This window comes from Macrotis lagotis, chromosome X (assembly GCF_037893015.1).
Source record: "Macrotis lagotis isolate mMagLag1 chromosome X, bilby.v1.9.chrom.fasta, whole genome shotgun sequence".
Classification (NCBI taxonomy): Eukaryota; Metazoa; Chordata; class Mammalia; order Peramelemorphia; family Peramelidae; genus Macrotis; species Macrotis lagotis.
Genome location: NC_133666.1, coordinates 2,794,739 through 2,813,033, shown reverse-complemented (window position 1 = coordinate 2,813,033; position 18,295 = coordinate 2,794,739). Strand labels below are relative to the sequence as shown.

Sequence of the window (18,295 nt, the reverse complement as noted above, 5' to 3'; positions counted from 1 at the left end):
TCAGTGAACACACCTGTAGAGTTCTCTTGGCAGGTCAGTGAGTGGCCTCCTCCTCGCCCAACACAAGAACCTTGGGATAGTGTCCAGGAACAAAACTCAAAGTGAGTAAGAAAGGTCAGAGAAAGGTGGGATTTATAGAAAGCTATCTTGGAGATAAGGGTGGGCAAAACATCATCTCTAAAGAGGATGGGAGAAAAAGCTACATGTGAAGTTGCAGAGGAGAATATGAATTGATCTCTAGCCAAAAAAAGACTTCTTAGAAAAGCTCAAAAAGGATTTTAAAAATCAAATGGAGAATTGAGGAAAAGAATGCAAGAGAAATTCAACATCTTAAAAAAGAAGCACAAGATAACAAATTCTATAAAAATACAATTGGATTGGAATGAAAGACAAAATGGACCAAATGGAACAGGAGATGCAAAAGCTAACTGAAGAAAATACTTCCTTGAAGAATAAGGTGGAGCAAATGGAAGCTAATGACTCCACAAGACATCAAGAATCAGTTCAACAAAATTACAAAAATGGAAAAACAGAAGAATATATAAAATACCTCATTGGAAAAACAACTGACCTGGGAAATAGATATGAGAGATAATTTAAGAATTATTGAATTACCTGAAAGTTATGATCACAAAAAGAGCCCGTACATCTTTCAAGATAAAATAGTCAATGGAAGAATCCACTGATTAATTCCTGAAAGGGATCCCAAAATGACAATGCCAAGGAATACTGTAGCCAAATTCCAGACAAAATCCTGCAGGCAGCCAGAAAGAAGCCATTCAACTACCAAAGGGCCACAGTCAGGATTATGCAGGACTGGGCAGCACCCTTATTCAAGGTTTGAAGGAAGGGCCTGGAATATGATACTCCGGGGGACAAAAGAGCCTGGATTATAACCACAAATCATCTACTCAGCAAAACTGAGCATACTCATTCAGGGGGAAAGATGGATGTTTAACAAAATAAGTGACTTTCAGATTTTCCTGATGAAAAAACCAGAGCTGAACAGAAAATCTGATCTTCAAACATGAGACTCAAGAGATACATAAAAAGGTAAACAAGAGAAAAGGAAATGCAAGTTTAAACAATTTACATCCCTACATGGGAGGATGACACTCATAACTCTTGAAAAATGTGTCTCTATTAGGGGAATATACTTAGAAGATAGGAACATAAGTGGATTTTGATAGAATGATTTTTTTAAAAAATGAAGATTTTTTAAAAAGGATTCTATGGGGATGGGAGGAAGGGGAGGTAGAATGGTGTAAATTATATCACATGAAGAGGTACAAAGGACCTATTACAGTAGAAGGAAAGAAAAGGGAGGGGGTGAGAATTGCTTGAATCTTATTTTCATTGGATTTGAATCAAGGCGGGAATAGCATATATGCTCAGCTGGGTTTAGAAATTTATCTCACCTTACAAGAATTAGGAGGGGAAGGGTGGAGAAGAAAAGAGGGGATGATAGAAGGGAGGGAAGAAAGGAGGGGAAAAGTAAAAGGGGAGAGGGGAAAAAGGAGGCGGAAGATTGAGGGAATCAATGTTCAGAAGCTAAATACTGATGAGGAGGGATAAGGTGAAAGGAGAAAGAAAAGTACAAATGGAGGGGAGATAGGATAGAATATAATAAAGAGTTAGCAATTATAACTGTGAATGATGGGTTGAACTCTCCCAGAAAATGGAAATGGGTAGCAGAGTGGATTAAAAAAACTAAGTCAAGTTTATAAGCAGGCAACCCAATTGAGAAATGGTCAAAGGATATGAACAGGCAGTTCTCAGGTGAAGAAATTAAAGCTATTTTTAATCATATGGAAAAAATACTCTAAGTCAATGTAGATTAGAGAAATATAAATTAAAACAACCCTGAGGTATCACCTCACAGCTTTCCAATTGGCTAACATGACTAAAAAGGAGGGGATGTAGGAAAACTAGGACACTAATGCATTGTTGGTGGAGTTGTGAACTGATTCAACCTTTCTGGAGAGCAATTTAGAATTTTATCCAAAGGGCAATAAAACTGTGCATACCCTCTGACCCAAGAATACCACTGCTAGATCTGTATCTCAAAGAGATCACAAAAAGGGGAAAAACCCACATGTACAAAAATATTTATAGCAGCTATTTTTGTGGTGGCAAATTGAGGAATGACTGAACCATATGAATGTAATGGAGCACTATTGTTCATGAGGGACAAGATTTCAGAGCAGCTTGGAAGGACTTGCATGAACTAATGCTGAGTGAAGTGAGCAGAACCAGAAGAACCTTGTACACATTAACAGCAACATTATGTGATGATCCATTATGATGGACTTGCTAATCTCAAGCAGTGAGTAATCGAATAAATTGTTCAGCTCTAGAGGATTTGAGATGGAGAATGCCATCCACATCCAGAGAGGTAACTATGGAGTCTGAATGCAGTCTAGAGTTTACCATTTTCAATTTTTAAAATGTTTTCTATATTTATGGGCTCTTTTCCTTCTCCTGGTTTCCTCCCCTTTTTGATTTGATTCTTCTTTCACAATACAATTAATATGGATATTTAACATAGTTCTACATGCATAACCTATATTAGATTGTTTTCTTCTGGGGGTAGGGGGTGAGGGGGAGGGAAGGGAGAAAGGGAGAAAATTGTGGAAAAAGCTTACCAAAAATGATTTCTGAAAACTATCTCTCCATGTATTTGAGAAAATATTTTTTTTTTAAAAAAAGGTCTGTCCGACATTTAGCTGGATGTCTATTGAATATATTTATTTGATTCCACTGATATACTTATATTTTTTGCATAGTATCAGATAGTTTTTATCTTTCAGGGTCTAGTGGTACAGGTCAATGGGGAAACCTTTTGGTTCATCTGTCCAGATGAAACATATGTATTCATCCATGTTCACCTAACCAACGGCAATGAAATATTGAGTCTCCCTCCCTCAAGAAAGCAGTGACATATGGGAGAAATTCCCAATCAGTAGCCTGAGAGGTTACAAGCCTGGGGACTATGGGTTCCTATTATGTTGAGGAAAGCATTAGCCCTTTCTCTTCATCATCGATCAAATGTATTTGGCAAACTTGGTTGCCAATTTGGCAGGAAAGGGATATGGATCCATATCTTAAACCATAAATCCTAAAGAATTACCTAATCTTACAATGAGAGGCTAAAACATTTTTAAAAATCCTCTGCCTGCTCATATGTGATACTTTCTCTTCATCCTAAACAGTATCCAAGATCACTGGGATCAGCCAGGGTGACTATTGTCAAATTCACAGTAAAACATCTCTGTTTCCTCTATTTCCTATGGGTGAAAGAATGGAGTATCATTTTGCAATTAGCCCATAGTGCAGGGATGAAGGGACTTTTGATCCCCAGGTAAGTGACTCATATTGTCTACTCTTTTCTTTAACTGTCTTTGAAGTAGAACATCAAAGAGTGTCTTCTCAAGATAGATAGTCAGTACCTCACTGTTGACAAATGAGGGTAATTTAATAAGGAAGTCCTCCTGAAATCATCCGTGGTGATCTCTAATGCTAGAAGACCACCCTAGACTGAAGAGACTGGACTGTGTGTGTGTGTGTGTGTGTGTGTGTGTGTGTGTGTGTGTCTCAGAAAAACAGAGACTCTAGGTATTCTCACATGCACATATATGTCTTATCTGACACATATATGTATGTTTGCACATTTCTTCCATATGGGCATATCTTAACACACTGTGATATGCAAATATCTCACATATATGCAACCATATGGATACCTTCACAAATACACAATTCTGTGTTCATAACTACATACAGAATACCATGGAACTGAAAGGTCTCTGTGGAGTGTTGGGCCCCAGCTTCTGGCTAAATATTCAGAAATACCATTCCCAGGATGGTCTGCATGAGTTGTCACATAGTCCTAATGGTGAGTGCAAAAAGATGAGGCAATTTCACTCTTAAGAATTCTGTTAACTCTTATGAGGAGCATTACCTTGAAAAATACTGTTTTGCTTTTGTCCAACATTTTGTGATTTTGGTTTCACAAGACTACTTCCCCTCCCCACTATCACCTGACTTTAAGAATGGCACAGGGACAGATAGGTGTTGTAGTCGCTAGAGTACTGGCTGTAGAGTGAGGAGGGCCTGAGTTCAAATTCAGTTTCAGATACATACTAGCTGTGGGACCCTGGGCAAGTCACTTATCCCCAGAAAAAGATCACAAGAATACCCCTTTCCCTTTAAATTCACTGCCTTCCAACCCCACCACCACCACCACCAAAGAGAAACCAGATTCTTAATCCCTTTAAGGCTGTGTTTCCTGTTTTTCTCTTCCTCCACATTGTATATTAAAGATTGAGAAACCAAATTTCTGGGTCCTGGGCTCCTGAGAGCCTTAGATCTGTCTTGTTTTGTAATTGCATACATTGTCAAATAAGTTGTTGCCTGGAGACAGTGACTCAGTTTCTTTATTCCACCATAACAGGAGCTATAGTAGTTCTGCCTGAACATCTCAGTCAATAATGCCTGTCTCTCTTCCACAATAAGAGACCTCCTAACCTGATAGGCTCCCCTGCCTTTAACTTATAGCTCCTGAATGGAATCCTCCCACTTTTCCTCCAAGGAAAGTTGCAATCTTAGTCCTTGAATACAAACTATGGAAGAGAATGTGAAATTGTGGAGAATATATACCCTCAACATCCATAAAGACCATTGGAGGGGTCTCAAATGGTTTTTGTGAATGTTTGGCCTGTATTTTTTTTCGTGGCAAAACGAAGCTGATAGAGACAGTGTTAGCTAACCACAGCTGCTATTTGGCCAACTTGAGTAGGAACCTCCCCCCCCCCAACCATTGGCAGCCACCTGGTTGGCCTATTATTGGAAAATGAGTCAATGACACAAATTTTGTTTATCCCAATATTGATGGTTGCTTAAGTTAACTTCACCCCAGTAATGGTACAACTGTCTCATATGGAAGGAAGTCACTACATCTCCTCAGTGGCAACCCAGGAATTTATATCAGTGCACAATGGAGCTGAAAGTTGGCTACCTAAATACCCATGCCCTGAGCAAATGGTTGGGACTCTAGTGCTACTGTGGCCATTTGTCACACCCAGTGCCTCAGATGCATTACTTGTATGCTACTTATATTCCAGTACCAATAAAAAGTGAGGAGCTGCCATGCAGTGGCCCCAAGAAGTAGTCCAGTTTGAGCGGTGCCATCTGTCAAGGGTTAGAATGTGGTGGACCAGACCCAAATGACCTCTTGAACTCCAGGTCACCTCAGATCTTGAAGTATCAGATGACAAAAGGCTCCTGAATATTCGACTTTTGACCCTCCATGCCCCTGATAGCATCTAATGGGAGGTTTTTTGAAATAAAATACATCTGGGAGGGAGAAAAATGTGGAACTCAAAATCTTACCCCATAAATGAATGTTGAAAACTATCTTTTCATGTAGTTGGAATAATAAATAAATTTAAATTTAAAAGAAAATAAAAAGAAATAACCTTCATCTAGTTATTCTGTATCACTTACTGGAATGTATTTTATGTGTTTAACTATAAGTACTATTCCTAACCTCTGAATTTAAGTTTTTTTATTTCTTTAAAAATTACAGAGACCAATAATTTAAAGGTAAAGGAGTTTCCCTAGCTTCCCCTTTTAGATTTTGTTGGTGGTATTTTAGCAGCATCTTACCTGCTGGGCAATTAACTCCATTTTCTTGGTTCCAAAAGATTATGCTTCTGCAGCTGGGGTATTTGCTTTTACCAAAGAACCCTTGGATACAAGAGAAGCAATACTGGTAGGAGACAAATTTGTTCTCGACGTACCAGGAGTAAAAGATGCTTTGGGCTTTTGATCCAAAGTAAGAGGGTTAGTAAATTTAGGTTTTATAGTCTGCCTTGCATTTAAAACAATGCTCAGCTCAACTTTCAGTGCTATATAAAGAGATTTATATATATATATATTGTTTTTTTGCAAGGCAATGGGGTTAAATGACTTGCCCAAGGTCACACAGCTGAGGGCAAATTTGAACTCAGATCCTCCTGATTTCAGGGCTGGTGCTCTATTCACTGTGCCACCTAGCTGCCCCCACTTTTCATATATTTAACAAAAGTTTGCCAAAAGTAGAAGAAAATCAGATTTGATTAGAAACCAAGTCTACTGTTGGGAGTAAGGGAGAGGGAAGAAAATAAAAAGAAAACTTTAGAAAATTGACTGGAAAATTATAAGGAATTCAGAAATACAATATGTTTATTCTCAGTATTAATGAAAACATTTCCCACCTTAAAAAAACCCTAAGTATTTGAAGAATCCAAAATGGGATCATAATACCAGCAAGATACCAGCATGTTTCTACAAATCACCTTAACCCTTCAATCCTACCAAAACATGGAATGATGTGCCAGAAACAGAGTAATTACAGATAACATGGGAGATGATAGAACCTCCTAGACAAAGATACAAATAAACTTTTGAATTAACTCTTGTTATTGGTATTTAGTTGTTTTCAGTCAGGTCTGAGTTCTCCTGCCTCTATTTGGGTTTTTTTCCTGGCAAAGATACTGAAGTGATTTTCCATTTCCTTCTCTCAGTTCATTTTACAAAGGAAGAAACTGAGGCAAATAGGGTGAAGTGACTGTCCCAGGATCATGCAGGTAGGAAGTGTCTAAGGTTAGATTTGAACTCAGAAAGATGACTTGATATCCCAAATGAATACTAAAGAACTTTAAATACATTATTTAGTCATTTCCTTAAGGCCCTACCCACATTGGCCTCTATGAACTTAGGAAACTTGTTCCTGAGCCCCAGTTTTAGGGTGGGCACCTTGGCAACTATAGTGACCCTGCCCAACTTAGCAGAAAATCAGATTTAAACCATCATCTTTGAATATATACCACAATGATTTCAAAATGAATCTAGAATCTGAATATAAAAAGTCACACCTTTAAAAAAACCTCTTAAGAGACTAGGTGTGTTTCACAGGTATGGCTGTAGTCAAGCAAGGGACACAGGTAACCACAAAAGATAAAATAGATCATTTCAACTATAAGAAATTCATAGGCTTTTTGCACACACACACACACACACACACACACACACACACACACAAACACACACCAACATAATAGAGATACTAAGAGAAGCAGTTGACTGGGGAGTAAGGGGAAAGGGAGAATCATTGCATCAAATATCTTTGAAAAGACTCTGATATCCAAGATTAAAGGAAACTAATACTAATTCCAAGCCATCCCCCACTGAAGTAGTCCAAAGGCAGGAAAAAAATATCAAAAGAAAAATTGCAAACTATTGGCAAACATAATAAATATTTGTCCCAGATTCTCCTATCCTGAAAAAAAATCCCTCACTTGATCCTTCCAACCCTAGTAACTATCTTCCCAACTACTCTTCAACCCTCTGTAATTAAATGTCTTAAGAAGGTCATCTATAATAGTGGCCTCTACTTTCTCTCTATTCACTCTATTTATTCCACCTCTAACCCTTACAATCTGGCTTTTGATCTCATCAGTTGACTGAAATTACTATCCCCCAATGACCAGTGATTCCTTAATTGTCAACTCCAGTAGCTCAATTCTATACTTGCTCTCCTCAAGTCACTGTCACTTTCCTTTCCTCCTTGATCATTTCTATTCTATAGGTGTTTTGCACACACCCCTCTCTCCTAGTTCTTCTACCTATGTGTCCCTTGTAGTATCTTCATCCAGATAACACTAAATGGAGGTACGTCAGGATATCTCTTCCCCTTCTGCACAACTTGGTGATCTTCATCAGGATTTATGGATTTAATGACAATCTCTATCCTGATGATGCTCAAATTTACCTATCCTGCCCCAACCTCTCTCCAGTCTCACTTTTCCAATGGCCTTCCAGGTATCTCAAACTAGATATTCAACAGACATCTTAAACTCAATATGTTCTGCAAACACAACTCATTATCTCTCCCCCTAAGGGTTTAACCCTTTGCCTACCTTGTACCTTCCCAATCAACTGGAGAGGGCACTACCTTCTCCTAAGCCTCAAGTCATCTTGGACTCCTCAATCTCTCTCACCCTCACTCCCATATTGAAGCGGTTACTCAGATCTGTTGATTTAACTTATGCAACATGCCTCTAATACAGTCCTTCTCTCTTCTGTCACTGCCACCACTCTGGAGCAGGCCCTCATCACCTCATACCTGGAATGGCTGCCTGCCTCTAGTTTCTCCTTACTCCACCCTCCATTCAGCCATTTAAGTGGCTAGGCTATGTCACTCTCATACTCACACTTCAGGATTAATGATAAAATCCTCCGACATACAAAGCACTTCATGATCTGTCCCGGGCCCCAACTTTCCTATCTTCTTAAGCCTTACACATCTTTGCAACACTGGCCTCTTGGCTGTTCTATGAACAAAGCACATCACCTCTCTGGGTGTTCTCTCTGACTGTTCCCCATGTCCAGAATGCTCCCCCTTTTCACCTCTGCCCCCTGGTTTCCCTCAATTCCCAACGAAAATATCAACCTCACTTAATTTTAGTGCTTCCCCTATAAATTATTTTTTTCCATTTATGCCGAATAGTTTGTTTGTACACGTTTGTTTGTTCCCACATACAAAGGTATCTCTGTCACTAGATTGTAAGCCCCTTAAGGGCAGGCACTATCTTTTGCCTCTTTTTGCATATGAAGCATTTAGCATGGTGCCTGGTATACAGTGAGTGTTTAATAAATGCTCGACTGAATGATCAGAATGTGATTTGGCTAAACAAAGCATAGACCAAGGATATAATGGAATGCTGTTACACATAAGAAACCATGACTATGAAAACTAAACAAAGGCAAAAGTCATCACTCAAATGAAGTATGTAGAACCAGGAAAATGAGACACACAATAACTACAACAATGAAAATGGAACGATCAATAACAAATATAAACTGAACACACTTTCTTCTCCCTTTTAGAGAGGTAGAGGAGTGTGTAAGTGTGAAACTGCAAATACTATCAGACTTGGTGGATGGGTTCATTGGTTTGGGTGAACTGCTTTTCCTTCTTTCTTTTTTCATCTTTGTAATCATACAATTCTTTAAGACTCTAAATGGCAAACAAGTAGCTGACTTGCATAGGTTAACTCATTCAAGTTTCCTTCCAATGAAGAAATCTCAGACCCAGTCCCTATTTTTTTTATAAGTAATGGGCATCTGGGTGTGGAGGGGTACATCATGGGAAATGAAGATGGTGTATATACTAGCAAAAGTCATTAGAATAATTTTTTAAAAAAGACAAAGAAGACCTGATTAAGCAACTATTTGAACACCCAGTTTAAACAATTCAAAGAACAAAAAGACTTGATCTAATTTCGATGGGCATATTGTTGTACATTCCAGCTGAAATAACTAAGAAAAGAGGACGTTATAAGGCATAGATGGCTTGCATATCAATTGTAGCTGGAAAGGATGCCACATGCTGGATGCCACTGTATGGACCTCAAAGTCCCAACACGGGAGAATGAAGAGTCAACTATTACCATGAGGAAATGAAAATGGAATCGATGCAAAGTTCTACATTTGAGCTAAAAAAAAATAAGTTCTATAAATATAGGACGAGGAAAGTCATGGTTGGATAATGATTCATGTGAAAAAGAATGAAAACAAAAAGAGGACTGGAGAGGTTTTTCCTCCCTGATGGTTTTTAAACATTTGGCAAGTGATGATTCACTTATGACAGAAGTGATGACTAACAGTGGAATTTCCTAAGCGGAATTTCCTAAGCTGAACTGGCAGAGCTGTATATACCAACTCTATTTCTCCTACTACTTAAGACACTTTCCCTTGCTGCCTGAGTAAGAGAGACAGGGGTTGTTGGGTTTATTTAAACCACTTCATTCCCTTCCACAGGGTTCTACTTCTCTCCCCTCCCAGTAATCCATTTGACTCCCCACAAGTCTCAAATCTCCTACCCACTTAGTCCTGTGTCCATCATATAGATGACCTAGCAGTCCAGGTCTGGGTCCCACTGCCAATGAAATCACTTCTCTTTCTCTCCACCTGCAAAGTGAATCTGTAGCCTGTCCACCATTTCCATATCCAAGAGTCATGTCTCCCCAAGAGTATTAAGAAAAAACACCAAGTTCAAGTAGAAAAACACTAACCTTGGAAAACGTTGACCTGTCTTCCAGTTCAAGTTACACCCTAAATAACTGTGTGACCTTAAGCAAAGTTGTTTTAATGTCTGGGGACTTTTTCTTCATCTTCAAGAAGAAAATGCTGCTAAAGGCCCTTTCCAAGTCAATGGCAGTGAAGGTGGCTTTGACTCCTTCATAGCTAACTCTTATCCACACACATACAAACAATTGGTTTTGTTGATTTTAACTCCTGCAATGGGGGGGGGGGGGGCAAAAGAGAAACCATTAGAAATCTTGCTGCAATGAAACTTTTATTTCAGTCACAGTTGGTTTTCTAAATATTTCAAGTCATGCCAAGCATAGAGTCCACAGCTAGCATACTTTTCTCAGTCTTGTCTGCAGTTTGCCACTAGTCTCTATGGGAGAATCATTTGAGTAGGTGTTACTTTGATGTAGTACCACTTGGGGTGGGAATGGGTTTGGAGGCAAACTAGGTAGAGATGAAGCCTATCTGGGCATGCTTGAAAATGCCTGGGGACAGGCACAATCCTCCTCGTCTTCCCTGGCATTACATAACTCCTGATCACTGCAAATATGACCTCTCTGAGATTGGCAAAAGACCCTGGGAATCTTCTACAGTTCTAAAGTATGTACCTAGTAGATAGTACATATGACTGCAGACATTTCACCAGAATTGAATGGATTTGAGTCAGGGCCTGGCCTCAAATCTGGCTCTGATCTACCTACTTCCTGGTCGACCCCTTTAAACAAGTCACCCCCCTTTCTCGGCTTCAGTTTCCTCACCTGTACGATGAAGGACTCTCAGTGATCCCTTTCAACTTCAAATTCTAGGATTCCATGAACATTTGATATTTAACAATATCTAAACAATAGTTAAGCAAACTGACATAGGAACTTTTTAAGTAGTAAACTTTTTTGCTAATGTGCCACAAAATAGACATTGTGCTATTTAAATTGTTGGCCAAGATTATTTTCAACTGCAATTATTTCTGGGACATCATCTTATTTTTTAATTCTTTTCTAAAATTATTTAAGGCAATGGGGTTAAGTGACTTGCCCCAGGTCACACATCTAGGCAATTATTAAGTGTCTGAGACCAAATTTGAACCCAGGTCCTCCTGACTCCAGGGCTGGTGCTCTATCCACCTAGCTGCCCCGGGAAATATTATTAGAGAAATTTTCTTCAATAAATATGGATGCAGGGGTGGCTAGATGGCACAATGGATAGAACGCTGGCCTTGGAGTCAGGAAGACCTGAGTTCAAATCTGGCCTCAGATACTTAATAATTACCTAGCCATGTGGCCTTGGGCAAGCCACTTAACCCCACTGCCTTGAAAAATCTAAAAATAAATAAATAAAAATGGATGCAAAGTATATATAATACAAGGTTGAATATGACAGAGATGCAAAAGAGAGAAAAAGAAGGGGGAGATTCCAGGAAGGTTTGATGGCAAAAGTACCTCTTGACTTGGAATCTTGAAAGAAGACAAAAGGTAAGGACCCCCAAGAGGCAAAGTTGTGGAGTATGCTCCAGGGATGGAGGATTATCTGCAGAAGCAAAAACCAACAGAGTTTAGTTGGGCTCAACACACAGTAAAGCAAATGGATTAAGACTTCAAATGTACACTGGTATCGAAGTGGAAAAGGCTTTAAATACCAGGTTGAGTCTATACTTTCTCCTCTAGGCAAGAGAGAGTCACTATAGCTTTTTGAGAAGGATAGTGATGTGTCTAGACCTATGCTTTTGAAATACAGATACTAAAGATGGATTGGAGAAAGGCAATGGTGATATCTACAGAAATAGCAAAGTTGAGAACAAAGGGCAGCTCTATGGGCAAAGATGACAAAGTCAGTTTTTAACTTACTAAGTTTAGTAGTTCATCCACGTCAAAAAGGAAGTTGGAAATGTTCAACTAGAGAAAGGACAGACAGAAATATCTTTGAATCATCCAAATAGAAGTGAAATCCGGAAAGATCAACAAGGGAAAGAACATAAAGAGGGAAAAGGGCCAAGGCCAGATGCTTAGTGGACATGTCCATTCTTGGGAGAAAGAGAGAGGGAGAGAGGGAGGGAGAGAGAGAGAGAGAGAGACAGAGAGACAGAGAGACAGAGAGACAGAGAGACAGAGAGACAGAGAGAGACAGAAAGAGAGACACAGAGAGAGAGAGACAGAGAGAGAACAAGAAACCCAAAGAAACCCCAAACTAGAGAAACAGAAGAAAGGAGAAGAGAGGGAGAAGAAACACTGTGTGCAAATGGCATAGAACACAAGGGAAGAGAGTCTACAGAGGAATTCAGAGGTCATTGGGTCTGACAAAGAAGGGCTCGTTAAACTAACAAGTTATTCACATGAGTGGAGAGAACAATTTCAGTGATCCTGGTAGTGGAGACAAAGGTCAAATTGCAAAGGAATTCCAATTATGTGGATGAGAGAGGAGAAGGAAGAGTGTAGACAGTCAATCTTCCTAGAAATTTGGTGGTCAGGAAACAGGATGATAGCTTGAGGGACAGCAGGTTCATGAAGATTATTTTGGTAAGGGACTGGATAAGGAGCACCTTCCATAAGCTTATGGGCAGAATGGAATAAGCCAGATGAGAGTCAGAGATGAAGCAGAGATGGTGGCCTTGGCTAAACCTCTGGAATTGTTTTGAGAAAAGTACTTATGATATCTGAAAACGTTAGAGAAATGTGAGTAGTTATGGGGTCAAATGTGGGCTAAATTTCCCTTATGATAGCTAAAGCCATTTCTATGCAAGGGTCTATAGACTTAAGGGTCTGACTAGTGGCAATGAGAAAGTCCCTTATGACTCAAAAGACAAACATATCCTTTCTCAACTCTCATACATGTGTATACCCATTAGCACACAAGGGATAAGCAAATAGTCCATTCAAAACAATAGGCACACACACACACAGAAATGAGAGTGAGGGTACCAATGGTTTAAGCTCATAAAAGAATTTAAGGTAGGGTGGACACTGTGGCTGGGTGACTGAGTGAATGGAATGGGAGCAGTATATCGTTAGCAAAGGAATGGGATTTCCTGGGAGGAATTTTGTTTTGTTTTGCAGAGAAATATAACTTAATATACTAAAGTATCATACTTAGTTTGACAGCAAAGTTACCAAGCACTAGCATTCATGAAGGTAGGATGTCAAACATTTCCCACAATTATTCAACAGCTACTGTAACATCCATGACTACAATACACATTAAATGAATAAGTAGGTGAGAAGCCCTATGTGTGGCTGTTGAGGTCACTCCTCCATCTTGCCCCCCATTGCTCTTTACCAAGGTTCCCTTCTTTGCCTTCATTCTCTGAAACCCATAGAGATTAACAATCTCCATGGTTTCATGAACCACCAAAATAAGTAAGCACTTCTCTCTTTTTTTTTAATTTGATTTCTTTCTTTTTAAAAAAAAATTATTCAAGATAATGGGGTTAAGTGACTTGCCCAAGGTCACACAGCTAGACAATAACTAAATGTCTGAGGCCAGATTTGAACTCAGGTCCTCCTGACCCCCAGGGCCAATCCTCTATCCACTGTGCCACCCAGCTGCCCCAATAAGGACTTCTCAATGGACTGGTTGGCTGCTTAGGGGGCAGGTCAAACTCAAAATGGCAGCCAAGGCACTGACTGTCTCAGCCATTTAGAGTGTCTTCCATCTCTTTCAGTTCTCTCTGATGGCTGAGAGTAGGATGACAGTGGAGGTGTATTTAAGAAATCATAATTTAGGGGTGGCTAGGTGGTACAGTGGATAGAGCACTGGTCCTGGAGTCAGGAGTACCTGAGTTCAAATCTGGTCTCAGACATTTAGTAATTGCCTAGCTGTGGGGCCTTGGGCAAACCATTTAACCCCATTGCCCTGCAAAAACCTAAAAAAAAAAGAAATCACAACTTGGATAGACTGAATATAATTTTGTAAACTTCAAGCAAATAAACTTGTAATCAGGTCTTTCCATTTGTTGACAAGGCTATAAAAGGTATCATCATATGAAGCAGAACTCCATGAAGAATTTCTCAAGTTCACACAAAAAAGGAGTGGGGACATCCAGTCTTCCAAGATACACAAATTGTCAGTTCCTGACATCTCCTTCAGATGTCTATCACCAAATTCTACTATTTCCACATCATCCAGTACTAGACCAAATAATGGTATATCAGGGCAGAGGCTGCATTACTCTATCTACATAATAGAATTCTGTCCAGTCATTTTAGAGATTAAGTTTGGGCCTCAATGGTATAGCTACATCATCCACAAGTGCATGATCCTTTAGTAGACTGGTGATTTTGCATCTCTACCTTTCCTTTTAACCCTTTGTTCTCCTTTATCTCAGGTTTTAGCTCACCAAGTTGACTCTGGTTTTCTGCTCACAACTGAGCCACTATTTTCCCCTCTATTTGGCCCAACTTGTGTTCAAGTTGACTTCTCTCACTTCATTAGGAACATTTGTCTGTTTCCCAGGTCTTAATTGCCGATTTTGGATTTCAAGTTTTCTCGCTAGTTTTTATAGATTCTGTACCTAATCCACCTCACCCATCAGCTTGCTCGACTGCTAGGTCTATATATAGATCCATTCCAAGATTCTCTGTGGAATCCTCTCCACTGATCTGGGAATCAAGGGCTTTTATGGAGTCATCCTCCTCAGGGACTATCATCTTCACTCAAATGATCAATGTCACACCATGAAAAAGAGGAAAAGATCAAGACATTTCCCATCAAGTTATTCTCCCATGCTTTAAAAAGGAGCTGGGATTTGGTTGGTGTGAGTATATCAACTGACACGGCACATAACCTTTGTTGCAGTGGAATGAGCACTGAATTGAGAGCCCCAAGATCAGAGTTAAAATTCTAACACCACCATGTAGAAAGCTGTATAAACTTGGGCAACTACTTTAACACCTCATGAAGTGCGTTTCCTCAATTGCCAAATGAGTGGGTTGGATTAGAAGACTTCTGAGGTCTTCTCCAGTTCTAAATCTTGGGACATAGTCATTAATTCTAAGTTTTAGTAAATGATTATCAAATGGAAGTGAAAAGTAAATGGTTATCCAATGGAACCCACCCAATAGCCAATTCAGTGATAAAGCCATAGAAAAACATCTTTGTAGCCGTTAGCAACACACAGAACTGGAAGATTTACAAATCAACAGACCTAAGTTATGTCATTTAATCCTCACACCCCACTGTGGCAGGTATTTGCCCATTTTACAGATGGGGAAATTGAGGCTGAAAGCACTTAAGTGAGTTACACACAGTTATTAAGGATCTGGTTATTATTTTTAAGCTGCCAATATACAGTATAAAGTCATATAAGAAAATTGTCTTGAGAAAGAAAGCATGAAAAAAGAGATGGTGGGGGAAGTGGGGTATACCAGGAAATGCTTTTTATATTGTCTATGTGACCTAGAGCATTTGTATGGAATGCAGGCCTATACACATATAGACACACTTGTATATGTGCACGCATCCATTGGTGTAACGATAGGTAGGGGTAAACAGATAATACACCTGAATCACTGAATATTCATATGCATAATTTATATTCATATATTCAATATTCATATCCATACACATACCCAACAGTATGCACATACACACGGACACATGGACCATCATGGCAAGGTGCTCAAACATAACACATGTATGCAGATACACAGATCTAGTCTATATGAACACTCACATATGTAATATGCATCTGTTTTCTATTTATACATTTGTGGTGGTTGACCATTTCTCGAAATGTGCTTATCAATATACATACATGGAAATTCATGAGGATGTGTGTACAACTATATATTAAATGTGTATATACATGTATATGATTAAGATGAAAGACCTACACACAAATCGATTTGTGTGTAAAGACTTTATGTCTATACATGTTTATATATAGCTACAGAGATGGCTGAAATATCTATAGATACAAGAATCCGATTCAATGGATTAATATCTGGATTATAAAGATACATTAGACAAAAGGATAAGCTAAGAAAATCCAATTGAAAACTGTGTATGTAATCACAGATATAGTGAAGCATGTATATAAAAATATGTGTATATTGATGCATGTGGACTGAGGCATGTGTACATTGAAGAATGTGTATGTTGAGGCATGTGTACAATGAGGCATGTGTATTGAGGCATGCATACATTGAAGCATGTGTACATTGAGGCATGTGTATACTGAGGCATGAGAATATTAAGGAATGAGTACATTGAGGCATGTGTATACTGAGGCATGTAAATTGAATGCAAAGCTATAACTGTAACATGTATATCAATGTATGTATATAGATCCATGTTTATATTGATGCATGTATAATGATGCAAGTGTATTGATGCATATTTATTGATGGAAGTGTATATTGATGCATCTGTATATTGAGGTATGTATATTGTATAGAGAGATAAAATTTTAATATGTATAATGAGGCATGTGTATATGGATGCATGTGTATTGATGCATGTCTATTTGTGAATGTGTATATGGAAGTATGTGTATTGAGACATGTGTATACTGAGGCATGTAAACTGCATGCAGAGGTATAATTGTAATATGTATATTGATGTGTGTACATTGATGCATGTGTATATTGAAACATGGATATTGATCCACATATTCTATTAATATATCATAGGTGCCATTATTCATCGCATATGATTTGCTACACCCCCAATTACTTTGTACATATGTAGGGGGCCAGCCCCAGGGAGTGATATTCACATATACTTGGTGACTTTTTCCATCAAAGATAAGTGTGGGGGGCGGCTAGGTGGCATAGTGGATAAAGCACTGGCCTTGGAGTCAGGAGTACCTGGGTTCAAATCTGGTCTAAGACACTTAATAATCACCTATCTGGTGTGGCCTTGGGCAAGCCACCTAACCCCATTTGCCTTGCAAAGACCTAAAAAAAAAGATATGTGTGGATTATTGATCATTGTATGGATCTGTTGGCTCACCAGTGAACCCTGACCTAGGATAATCTGTGACTCCAGAGGTGGTTGTAAAAGGTTTCTTTGATAGAGAAGTATACTTATTTCTAGGAACAAAGATTGTAAATTTACCCAGGAAATGGTAAAACTGTGTCTCCTTTAACCTGTAATTCCTGAGATAAGTTTTTCCTATAAAAAGTCTGAGTTTCCAAAAATGAAGATGGTAGAGTTTCACATCCCAACATTTTGTGTTTGAGTATGTTTGTCTACCTGACCTGACTCTCGGAAATTCATGTCCAGACCCACACCAGAGCTATTGTGGGCGATAGTTGGTGCCTGACCAGGCACTGATGGACAGACAGATGAACGGACAGTTGGACCTGGAGGGGAAGCAATCTTGAAAGGAAAGCTAAAGTCGGGACAACGGCGGGTCAAAAGAGTGTTCATAAAGCAACAGCAGGCAATTAAGGTAAATAACTTTTTCAACAGGTCTAAAGCAGAGAGCATTAAAATGGGACAGGGACAGTCCAAGGATAGAGGACGTTATTTGAAAGCTCTAAAGCAGATAGTTAAAGCGGCTTATTAATAACAACAAAATAAGTGGAAGAATTTGTTGAATGTGTACAAAAATGTTGTCACATGAACAAATGACATCATGATATAACTATGATACGCATATTGAGGTACATGTATATTGAAGCGTATGTAGTGGTGCATTTGTATATTGAGGCATGTGTATTCATCCAAGTGTATAATGATGCATGCATATTGAGGCATGTAAATCCTGAAGCATGTATATGGCAAAGGGAACTACAAGAGGAACTTCTTTACTGAGGCATGTGTATGAAACTATTTGCATATTGATGCATATGTATACTGAAACACGTATATTGATCCATGTATAAAATTTAGACATCACAGGTGCCACGTTTCATTCTATATGACTTACGACACCTCCAAATACTTTGTACAGATACATCCCTGAGTATATTAGATCTTGTACCAGATATGGGAACCTAAATATAAATATATGTACCAAATTAGTACACACATATGTAGATGGGTATACAAACACAGGGATATTTATTTTGAAGAATATGATTGCACAATATTTAAGAAATATTAATATTGATACATTGGCTCATATAAACTAATGATTTTTAGATAAAATTATAAAAGCAATAATGACACATGTATATATTCATGTATGTATATTGAGACATGTGTATGCTGATGCATGTGT

At 38.8% G+C, this 18,295-nt stretch overlaps 1 pseudogene; it reads right to left on the bottom strand.

Moving 5' to 3' along the window:
• Nucleotides 1-5,706: 5,706 nt before the first annotated feature.
• Nucleotides 5,707-14,774, bottom strand: LOC141497352 (uncharacterized; annotated as a pseudogene).
• Between the last annotated feature and the right edge of the window lie 3,521 nt (nucleotides 14,775-18,295).